Raw genomic sequence first — 12,735 nt, forward strand, 5'->3', positions numbered from 1 at the left:
TTGAGATCTTTAACTTAAAGGTTTCAAAACAACACTTACATGTAACGACTAACGATGACTTAACGCCTCAGTTAAAATGTATATACATGTAGTGTATTTAGATGTATTAAAATACTTTTGGAAGACTTCAAGACATATATCAAAACACTCATACTTAACGAAAATGGTTACAGTTACTTTTCCATTCTTTTCTTTCATCAAGAATTCTAGTCGTATTCTTACCCGTATTATACACAGCTTCAAAACGTACTTACTATGAGTATATACCAATAGGAACTAGCATGGGATTCCACAATTGATTATTTCATGTATGACTAATCAATTTTAACTTCTACCATGAGCTAGTCAACTAACTAGAACTCCTTTTAACCCCACTCACCACTCACCAATTACCACTCATCATTCACTCCATTTCACTTCCAATTCTCTTTCTAATTCTCTCTCAACACACACACACTATTATGAACGTATTTTTCTAGTAGTTAATCATCAACTTCATCAAAAATCACTTCAAGAATCAAGCTATAATCATCATAGGAAGAACACTTCAAAAATCCCTTCAAGTTTACTAATTTACTTCCAAGCTTTCTAATCCATTCCAAGTAATCATCTAAGATCAAGAAACCTTTGTTATATACAGTAGGTTATCTTTCTTATTCAAGGTAATATTCATATTCAAACTTTGATTCAATTTCTATAACTATAAACTATCTTAATTCGAGTAAAAATCTTACTTGAACTTGTTTTTGTGTCATGATTCTACTTCAAGAACTTTCAAGCCATCCAAGAACCTTTGAAGCTAGATCATTTCTTGTCACTTCCAGTAGGTTTACCTACTAAACTTGAGGTAGTAATGATGTTCATAACATCATTCGATTCATATATATAAAACTATCTTATTCGAAGGTTTAAACTCGTAATCACTAGAACATAGTTTAGTTAATTCTAAACTTGTTCGCAAACAAAAGTTAATCCTTCTAACTTGACTTTTAAAATTAACTACACACATGTTCTATATCTATATGATATTCTAACTTAATGATTTAAAACCTGAAAACACGAAAAACACCGTAAAACCGGATTTACGCCGTCGTAGTAACACCGCGGGCTGTTTTGGGTTAGTTAATTAAAAACTATGATAAACTTTGATTTAAAAGTTGTTATTCTGAGAAAATGATTTTTATTATGAACATGAAACTATATCCAAAAATTATGGTTAAACTCAAAGTGGAAGTAAGTTTTCTAAAATGGTCATCTAGACGTCGTTCTTTCGACTGAAATGACTACATTTACAAAAATGACTTGTAACTTATTTTTCCAACTATAAACCTATACTTTTCTGTTTAGATTCATAAAATAGAGTTCAATATGAAACCATAGCAATTTGATTCACTCAAAACGGATTTAAAATGAAGAAGTTATGGGTAAAACAAGATTGGATAATTTTTCTCATTTTAGCTACGTGAAAATTGGTAACAAATCTATTCCAACCATAACTTAATCAACTTGTATTGTATATTATGTAATCTTGAGATACCATAGACACGTATACAATGTTTCGACCTATCATGTCGACACATCTATATATATTTCGGAACAACCATAGACACTCTATATGTGAATGTTGGAGTTAGCTATACAGGGTTGAGGTTGATTCCAAAATATATATAGTTTGAGTTGTGATCAATACTGAGATACGTATACACTGGGTCGTGGATTGATTCAAGATAATATTTATCGATTTATTTCTGTACATCTAACTGTGGACAACTAGTTGTAGGTTACTAACGAGGACAGCTGACTTAATAAACTTAAAACATCAAAATATATTAAAAGTGTTGTAAATATATTTTAAACATACTTTGATATATATATGTATATATTGTTATAGGTTCGTGAATCAACCAGTTGCCAAGTCCTACTTCCCGACGAAGTAAAAATCTGTGAAAGTGAGTTATAGTCCCACTTTTAAAATCTAATATTTTTGGGATGAGAATACATGCAGGTTTTATAAATGATTTACAAAATAGACACAAGTACGTGAAACTACATTCTATGATTGAATTATCGAAATCGAATATGCCCCTTTTTATTAAGTCTGGTAATCTAAGAATTAGGGAACAGACACCCTAATTGACGTGAATCCTAAAGATAGATCTATTGGGCCTAACAAACCCCATCCAAAGTACCGGATGCTTTAGTACTTCAAAATTTATATCATATCCGAAGCGTGTCCCGGAATGATGGGGATATTCTTATATATATGCATCTTGTTAATGTCGGTTACCAGGTGTTCACCATATGAATGATTTTTATCTCTATGTATGGGATGTGTATTGAAATATGAAATCTTGTGGTCTATTGTTACGATTTGATATATATAGGTTAAACCTATAACTCACCAACATTTTTGTTGACGTTTAAAGCATGTTTATTCTCAGGTGAATACTAAGAGCTTCCGCTGTTGCATACTAAAATAAGGACAAGATTTGGAGTCCATGTTTGTATGATATTGTGTAAAAACTGCATTCAAGAAACTGATTTCGATGTAACATATTTGTATTGTAAACCATTATGTAATGGTCGTGTGTAAACAGGATATTTTAGATTATCATTATTTGATAATCTACGTAAAGCTTTTTAAACCTTTATTTATGAAATAAAGGTTATGGTTTGTTTTAAAAATGAATGCAGTCTTTGAAAAATGTCTCATATAGAGGTCAAAACCTCGCAACGAAATCAATTAATATGAAACGTTTTTAATCAATAAGAACGGGACATTTTTCTAGGTCGGTTTTACATCGAAATCAGTTTCTTGAATGCAGTTTTTACACAATATCATACAAACATGGACTCCAAATCTTGTCCTTATTTTAGTATGCAACAGCGGAAGCTCTTAGTATTCACCTGAGAATAAACATGCTTTAAACGTCAACAAAAATGTTGGTGAGTTATAGGTTTAACCTATATATATCAAATCGTAACAATAGACCACAAGATTTCATATTTCAATACACATCCCATACATAGAGATAAAAATCATTCATATGGTGAACACCTGGTAACCGACATTAACAAGATGCATATATAAGAATATCCCCATCATTCCGGGACACCCTTCGGATATGATATAAATTTCGAAGTACTAAAGCATCCGGTACTTTGGATGGGGTTTGTTAAGCCCAATAGATCTATCTTTAGGATTCGCGTCAATTAGGGTGTCTGTTCCCTAATTCTTAGATTATCAGACTTAATAAAAAGGGGCATATTCGATTTCGATAATTCAACCATAGAATGTAGTTTCACGTACTTGTGTCTATTTTGTAAATCATTTATAAAACCTGCATGTATTCTCATCCCAAAAATATTAGATTTTAAAAGTGGGACTATAACTCACTTTCACAGATTTTTACTTCGTCGAGAAGTAAGACTTGGCCACTGTTGATTCACAAACCTATAACAATATATACATGTATATTAAAGTATGTTCAAAATATATTTACAACACTTTTAATATATTTTGATGTTTTAAGTTTATTAAGTCAGCTGTCCTCGTTAGTAACCTACAACTAGTTGTCCACAGTTAGATGTACATAAATAAATCGATAAATATTATCTTGAATCAATCCACGACCCAGTGTATACGTATCTCAGTATTGATCACAACTCAAACTATATATATTTTGGAATCAACCTCAACCCTGTATAGCTAACTCCAACATTCACATATAGAGTGTCTATGGTTGTTCCGAACTATATATAGATGTGTCGACATGATAGGTCGAAACATTGTATACGTGTCTATGGTATCTCAAGATTACATAATATACAATACAAGTTGATTAAGTTATGGTTGGAATAGATTTGTTACCAATTTTCACGTAGCTAAAATGAGAAAAATTATCCAATCTTGTTTTACCCATAACTTCTTCATTTTAAATCCGTTTTGAGTGAATCAAATTGCTATGGTTTCATATTGAACTCTATTTTATGAACCTAAACAGAAAAATTATAGGTTTATAGTCGGAAAAACAAGTTACAAGTCGTTTTTGTAAAGGTAGTCATTTCAGTCGAAAGAACGACGTCTAGATGACCATTTTAGAAAACATACTTCCACTTTGAGTTTAACCATAATTTTTGGATATAGTTTCATGTTCATAATAAAAATCATTTTCTCAGAATAACAACTTTTAAATCAAATTTTATCATAGTTTTTAATTAACTAACCCAAAACAGCCCGCGGTGTTACTACGACGGCGTAAATCCGGTTTTACGGTGTTTTTCGTGTTTCCAGGTTTTAAATCATTAAGTTAGCATATCATATAGATATAGAACATGTGTTTAGTTGATTTTAAAAGTCAAGTTAGAAGGATTAACTTTTATTTGATAACAAGTTTAGAATTAACTAAACTATGTTCTAGTGATTACAAGTTTAAACCTTCGAAGAAGATAACTTTATATGTATGAATCGAATGATGTTATGAACATCATTACTACCTTAAGTTCCTTGGATAAACCTACTGGAAAATAAAAAAGTGGATCTAGCTTCAATGGATCCTTGGATGGCTCGAAGTTCTTGAAGCAGAATCATGACACGAAAATAAGTTCAAGTAAGATCATCACTTGAAATAAGATTGTTATAGTTATAGAAATTGAACCAAAGTTTGAATATGATTATTACCTTGTATTAGAATGATAACCTACTGTAAGAAACAAAGATTTCTTGAGGTTGGATGATCACCTTACAAGATTGGAAGTGAGCTAGCAAACTTGAAAGTATTCTTGATTTTATGAAACTAGAACTTTTGGAATTTATGAAGAACACTTAGAACTTGAAGATAGAACTTGAGAGAGATCAATTAGATGAAGAAAATTGAAGAATGAAAGTGTTTGTAGGTGTTTTTGGTCGTTGGTGTATGGATTAGATATAAAGGATATGTAATTTTGTTTTCATGTAAATAAGTCATGAATGATTACTCATATTTTTGTAATTTTATGAGATATTTCATGCTAGTTGCCAAATGATGGTTCCCACATGTATTAGGTGACTCACATGGGCTACTAAGAGCTGATCATTGGAGTGTATATACCAATAGTACATACATCTAAAAGTTGTGTATTGTACGAGTACGAATACGGGTGCATACGAGTAGAATTGTTGATGAAACTGAACGAGGATGTAATTGTAAGCATTTTTGTTAAGTAGAAGTATTTTGATAAGTGTATTGAAGTCTTTCAAAAGTGTATAAATACATATTAAAACACTACATGTATATACATTTTAACTGAGTCGTTAAGTCATCGTTAGTCGTTACATGTAAGTGTTGTTTTGAAACCTTTAGGTTAACGATCTTGTTGAATGTTGTTAACCCATTGTTTATTATAACAAATGAGATGTTAAATTGTTATATTATCATAATATTATAATATATAATATATCTTAGTATGATATATATACAGTTAAATGTCGTTACAACGATAATCTTTACATATATGTCTCGTTTCGAAATCATTAAGTTAGTAGTCTTATTTTTACATATGTATTTCATTGTTAATACACTTAATAATATATTTACTTATCATTTAACATAATTAACCAAGTGTATCAATATCTTAATATGATTCATATGTACCTAGTAAGACGTTGTTATAACGATAATCGTTATATATATCGTTTTCGAGTTTCTTAAATTAATAGTCTCATTTTTATGTATATAACTCATTGTTAAAATAACTAATGAGATACATACTTATAATAAAATCATGTTAACTATATATATAACCATATATATGTCATCGTATAGTTTTTACAAGTTTTAACGTTCGTGAATCACCGGTCAACTTGGGTGGTCAATTGTCTATATGAAACATATTTCAATTAATCAAGTCTTAACAAGTTTGATTACTTAACATGTTCGAAACATTTAATCATATAAATATCAATATCAATTAATATATATAAACATGGAAAATTTCGGGTCACTACAGTACCTACCCGTTAAATAAATTTCGTCCCGAAATTTTAAGCTGTTGAAGGTGTTGACGAATCTTCTGGAAATAGATGCGGGTATTTCTTCTTCATCTGATCTTCACGCTCCCAGGTGAACTCGGGTCCTCTACGAGCATTCCATCGAACCTTAACAATTGGTATCTTGTTTTTCTTAAGTCTTTTAACCTCACGATCCATTATTTCGACGGGTTCTTCGATGAATTGAAGTTTTTCGTTGATTTGGATTTCATCTAATGGAATAGTGAGATCTTCTTTAGCAAAACATTTCTTCAAATTCGAGATGTGGAAAGTGTTACGTACAGCCGCAAGTTGTTGAGGTAACTCAAGTCGGTAAGCTACTGGTCCGACACGATCAATAATTTTGAATGGTCCAATATACCTTGGATTTAATTTCCCTCGTTTACCAAATCGAACAACGCCTTTCCAAGGTGCAACTTTAAGCATGACCATCTCTCCAATTTCAAATTCTATATCTTTTCTTTTAATGTCAGCGTAGCTCTTTTGTCGACTTTGGGCGGTTTTCAACCGTTGTTGAATTTGGATGATCTTCTCGGCAGTTTCTTGTATAATCTCCGGACCCGTAATCTGTCTATCCCCCACTTCACTCCAACAAATCGGAGACCTGCACTTTCTACCATAAAGTGCTTCAAACGGCGCCATCTCAATGCTTGAATGGTAGCTGTTGTTGTAGGAAAATTCTGTTAACGGTAGATGTCGATCCCAACTGTTTCTGAAATCAATAACACATGCTCGTAGCATGTCTTCAAGCGTTTGTATCGTCCTTTCGCTCTGCCCATCAGTTTGTGGATGATAGGCAGTACTCATGTCTAGACGAGTTCCTAATGCTTGCTGTAATGTCTGCCAGAATCTTGAAATAAATCTGTCATCCCTATAAGAGATAATAGAGATTGGTATTCCATGTCTGGAGACGACTTCCTTCAAATACAGTCGTGCTAACTTTTCCATCTTGTCATCTTCTCTTATTGGCAGGAAGTGTGCTGATTTGGTGAGACGATCAACTATTACCCAAATAGTATCAAAACCACTTGCAGTCCTTGGCAATTTAGTGATGAAATCCATAGTAATGTTTTCCCATTTCCATTCTGGGATTTTGGGTTGTTGAAGTAGACCTGATGGTTTCTGATGCTCAGCTTTGACCTTAGAACACGTCAAACATTCTCCTACGTATTTAGCAACATCGGCTTTCATACCCGGCCACCAAAAATGTTTCTTTAGATCCTTGTACATCTTCCCCGTTCCTGGATGTATTGAGTATCTGGTTTTATGAGCTTCTCTAAGTACCATTTCTCTCATATCTCCAAATTTTGGTACCCAAATCCTTTCAGCCCTATACCGGGTTCCGTCTTCCCGAATATTAAGATGCTTCTCCGATCCTTTAGGTATTTCATCCTTTAAATTTCCCTCTTTTAAAACTCCTTGTTGCGCCTCCTTTATTTGAGTAGTAAGGTTATTATGAATCATTATATTCATAGATTTTACTCGAATGGGTTCTCTGTCCTTCCTGCTCAAGGCATCGGCTACCACATTTGCCTTCCCCGGGTGGTAACGAATCTCAAAGTCGTAATCATTCAATAATTCAATCCACCTACGCTGCCTCATATTCAGTTGTTTCTGATTAAATATGTGTTGAAGACTTTTGTCGTCGGTATATATAATACTTTTGACCCCATATAAGTAGTGCCTCCAAGTCTTTAATGCAAAAACAACCGCGCCTAATTCCAAATCATGCGTCGTATAATTTTGCTCGTGAATCTTCAATTGTCTAGAAGCATAAGCAATCACCTTCGTTCGTTGCATTAATACACAACCGAGACCTTGCTTTGATGCGTCACAATAAATCACAAAATCATCATTCCCTTCAGGCAATGACAATATAGGTGCTGTAGTTAGCTTTTTCTTCAACAACTGAAACGCTTTCTCTTGTTCATCCTTCCATTCAAATTTCTTCCCTTTATGCGTTAATGCAGTCAAGGGTTTTGCTATTCTGGAAAAGTCTTGGATGAACCTTCTGTAGTAACCAGCTAGTCCTAAAAACTGGCGTATGTGTTTCGGAGTTTTCGGGGTTTCCCACTTTTCAACAGTTTCTATCTTTGCCGGATCCACCTTAATACCTTCTTTGTTCACTATGTGACCGAGGAATTGAACTTCTTCCAACCAAAATGCACACTTTGAAAACTTAGCGTACAATTCTTCCTTCCTCAATACTTCTAACACCTTTCTCAAATGTTCACCGTGTTCTTGGTCATTCTTTGAGTAAATAAGTAAGTCATCAATGAAAACAATGACAAACTTGTCAAGGTATGGTCCACACACTCGGTTCATAAGGTCCATGAACACAGCTGGTGCATTAGTTAAACCAAACGGCATGACCATAAACTCGTAATGACCGTAACGTGTTCTGAAAGCAGTCTTTGGAATATCATCTTCTTTCACCCGCATTTGATGATACCCGGAACGTAAGTCAATCTTTGAATAAACAGATGAGCCTTGTAGTTGATCAAATAAGTCGTCGATTCTCGGTAGTGGGTAGCGGTTCTTGATGGTAAGTTTGTTCAACTCTCGATAGTCGATACACAACCTGAATGTACCATCTTTCTTCTTGACAAACAAAACAGGAGCTCCCCACGGTGATGTGCTTGGTCGAATGAAACCACGCTCTAAAAGTTCTTGTAATTGGCTTTGCAGTTCTTTCATCTCGCTGGGTGCTAGTCTGTAAGGAGCACGAGCTATTGGTGCAGCTCCTGGTACAAGATCTATTTGAAATTCAACGGATCGATGTGGGGATAATCCCGGTAATTCTTTCGGAAATACATCGGGAAATTCTTTTGCGACGGGAACATCATTGATGCTCTTTTCTTCAGTTTGTACTTTTTCGACGTGTGCTAGAACATCATAGCAACCTTTTCTTATTAGTTTTTGTGCCTTCAAATTACTAATAAGATGTAGCTTCGTGTTGCCCTTTTCTCCGTACACCATTAAGGGTTTTCCTTTTTCTCGTATAATGCGAATTGCATTTTTGTAACAAACGATCTCTGCTTTCACTTCTTTTAACCAGTCCATACCGATTATCACATCAAAACTCCCTAACTCTACTGGTATCAAATCAATCTTAAATGTTTCGCTAACCAGTTTAATTTCTCGATTCCGACATATATTATCTGCTGAAATTAATTTACCATTTGCTAATTCGAGTAAAAATTTACTATCCAAAGGCGTCAATGGACAACTTAATTTAGCACAAAAATCTCTACTCATATAGCTTCTATCCGCACCCGAATCAAATAAAACGTAAGAAGATTTATTGTCAATAAGAAACGTACCCGTAACAAGCTCCGGGTCTTCCTGTGCCTCTGCCGCATTAATATTGAAAACTCTTCCGCGGCCTTGTCCATTCGTGTTCTCCTGGTTCGGGCAATTTCTAATAATGTGGCCCGGTTTTCCACATTTATAACAAACTACATTGGCATAACTTGCTCCGACACTACTTGCTCCGCCATTACTCGTTTCGACACCATTTGTTCCTTTCGTTCTATTAACCCCTGGTCCGTAGACCTCACACTTCGCTGCGCTATGACCATTTCTTTTACACTTGTTGCAAAATTTAGTGCAGAACCCCGAGTGATACTTTTCACACCTTTTGCATAGCTGCTTCTGATTGTTGTTGTTGTTGCGGTTATTATTGTTGTTGGGATGATTGTTGTAGTTGCTATTGTTGTTGTTGTTGTTGTTGTTGTTGGGCCGTTTGTTGTAGTTACGATTGATGTTGCGATTGTTGGGATAATTGTTGCGATATTGTTGTAATTGCTGTTGTTGTATTGGTGATTCTTATCACTGTTTTCCTCCCACTTTCTTTTGACTTGCTTCACATTGGCCTCTTCAGCAGTCTGTTCTTTAATTCTTTCTTCAATCTGGTTCACTAGTTTGTGAGCCATTCTACATGCCTGTTGTATGGAGGTGAGCTCGTGTGAACTTATATCTTCTTGGATTCTTTCCGGTAATCCTTTCACAAACGCGTCGATCTTCTCTTCCTCATCTTCGAATGCTCCCGGACACAATAGGCACAATTCTGTGAATCGTCTTTCGTACGTGGTAATATCAAATCCTTGGGTTCGTAACCCTCTAAGTTCTGTCTTGAGCTTATTGACCTCGGTTCTGGGACGGTACTTCTCGTTCATCTAGTGCTTGAATGCTGACCACAGTAGTGCGTACGCATCGTCTTGTCCCACTTGCTCTAGGTAGGTATTCCACCATGTTAACGCAGAACCTGTGAAGGTATGCGTAGCGTACTTCACTTTGTCCTCTTCAGTACACTTACTTATGGCAAACACCAATTCGACCTTCTCGGTCCACCGTTTCAATCCGATCGGTCCTTCGGTTCCATCAATTTCCAAAGGTTTGCAGGCAGTGAATTCTTTGTAGGTGCATCCTACACGATTTCCTCTACTGCTAGATCCAAGGTTATTGTTGGTATGTAGCGCAGCCTGTACTGCGGCTATGTTTGAAGCTAGAAAAGTACGGAATTCCTCTTCATTCATATTCACGGTGTGTCGAGTAGTCGGTGCCATTTCCTTCAAAATAGTCAAATGGAACAAGTTAATCATACAGAATATTAAGAGTAGTTAATAGTATTTCGTAGAATAATATGAACTCATTTATAAAAGCTTTTTCTTCATATTAGCATTTTATAAGTTTAAATTCGGGTAGTACCTACCCGTTAAGTTCATACTTAGTAGCTAATATACAATTCAACTACTACAATTCTATATGAAAAACTGATTATAATAATATTTCGCATTCAAACTTTTATACCATATTTTACAAACTTACAATACCGCTTATTTTACATAAAGCATGAAATATAGCACAAAATAACTTTGATACAAGATAGTTGTGAAGATAATTCTAGCTAGTACACAAGTAGTTCAGCAAAGGCAATAAAGACACGTAATTCATACGTCCAGAAACAAGTCATGCATTCTGGTTTTACTAGGACTACTTCCCATCCTTGGTCTTGTGGAACATAACCGTTATGGCCGTTGATAAGACAGCGTGTTGTAACATCGTCAAAGGGACGAGGGTTACGTAATGTCCAACAGTCCCGTAACAATCTAAAAACCTCATTTCTTACCCCAATTACCGACTCCGTCACTTGTGGGAACGTTTTGTTTAATAGTTGTAGCCCGATGTTCTTGTTCTCACTTTGGTGAGAAGCGAACATTACTAATCCGTAAGCATAACATGCTTCTTTATGTTGCATGTTAGCCGCTTTTTCTAAATCACGAAGTCCAATATTCGGATATATTGAGTCAAAATAATTTCTTAATCCGTTGCGTAAAATAGCATTTGGGTTCCCCGCAATATATACGTCAAAGTAAACACATCATAACTTATGGATTTCCCAATGTGATATCCCCCATCTTTCGAACGAAAGCCTTTTATAAACCAAGGCATTCTTGGAACGTTCTTCGAATGTCTTACAAACTGATCTCGCCTTAAATAGTTGTGCCGAAGAATTCTGACCGACTCTAGACAAGATTTCATCAATCATGTCTCCGGGTAGGTCTCTTAAAATATTGGGTTGTCTATCCATTTTGTGTTTTTATACTGTAAAATAGACAAGAGTTAGATTCATAAAAAAAAATACTTATTAATACAAGCAATTTTTACATATATCATAAAGCATAAGCACACTATATTACATGTATTACACCACACGAATACATCTATCTTATTCCGACTCGCTTGTTTCTTCTTCTTCGGTTTTGGTTCGTTTTGCCAAGTTTCTAGGGATATATGATGTTCCCCTAATACGAGCCGTTATTTTCCACATTGGTTTAGAAAAACCTGGTGGTTTAGAGGTTCCCGGGTCATTGTTACAACTTAAGGACTTCGGGGGTTGACGATACATATAAAGTTCATCGGGGTTGGAATTAGATTTCTCTATTTTTATGCCCTTTCCCTTATTATTTTCTTTTGCCTTTTTAAATTCAGTTGGGGTAATTTCTATAACATCATCGGAATTCTCGTCGGAATCTGATTCATCGGAGAATTGGTAATCCTCCCAATATTTTGCTTCCTTGGCGGAAACACCATTGACCATAATTAACCTTGGTCGGTTGGTTGAGGATTTTCTTTTATTTAACCGTTTTATTATTTCCCCCACCGGTTCTATTTCTTCATCCGGTTCCGATTCTTCTTCCGGTTCCGATTCTTCTTCCGGTTCCGACTCTTCTTCCGGTTCCTCTTCGGGAACTTGTGAATTAGTCCACGAATCATTCCAATTTACATTTGACTCTTCATTATTATTAGGTGAGTCAATGGGACTTGTTCTAGAGGTAGACATCTATCACATAATATCAAACGCATTAAGAGATTAATATATCACATAATATTCACATGTTAAAAATATATAGTTTCCAACAAAATTTGTTAAGCAATCATTTTTCAAGTAAACACGGTCGAAGTCCAGACTCACTAATGCATCCTAAAAAACTCGATAAGACACACTAATGCAAAATTCTGGTTCTCTAAGACCAACGCTCGGATACCAACTGAAATGTCCCGTTCTTATTGATTAAAAACGTTCTATATTAATTGATTTCGTTGCGAGGTTTTGACCTCTATATGAGACGTTTTTCAAAGACTGCATTCATTTTAAAACAAACCATAACCTTTATTTCATCAATAAAGGTTTAAAAAGTTTT

The sequence above is a fragment of the Rutidosis leptorrhynchoides genome, chromosome 3, assembly GCF_046630445.1.
Source record: "Rutidosis leptorrhynchoides isolate AG116_Rl617_1_P2 chromosome 3, CSIRO_AGI_Rlap_v1, whole genome shotgun sequence".
NCBI classification, from domain to species: Eukaryota; Viridiplantae; Streptophyta; class Magnoliopsida; order Asterales; family Asteraceae; genus Rutidosis; species Rutidosis leptorrhynchoides.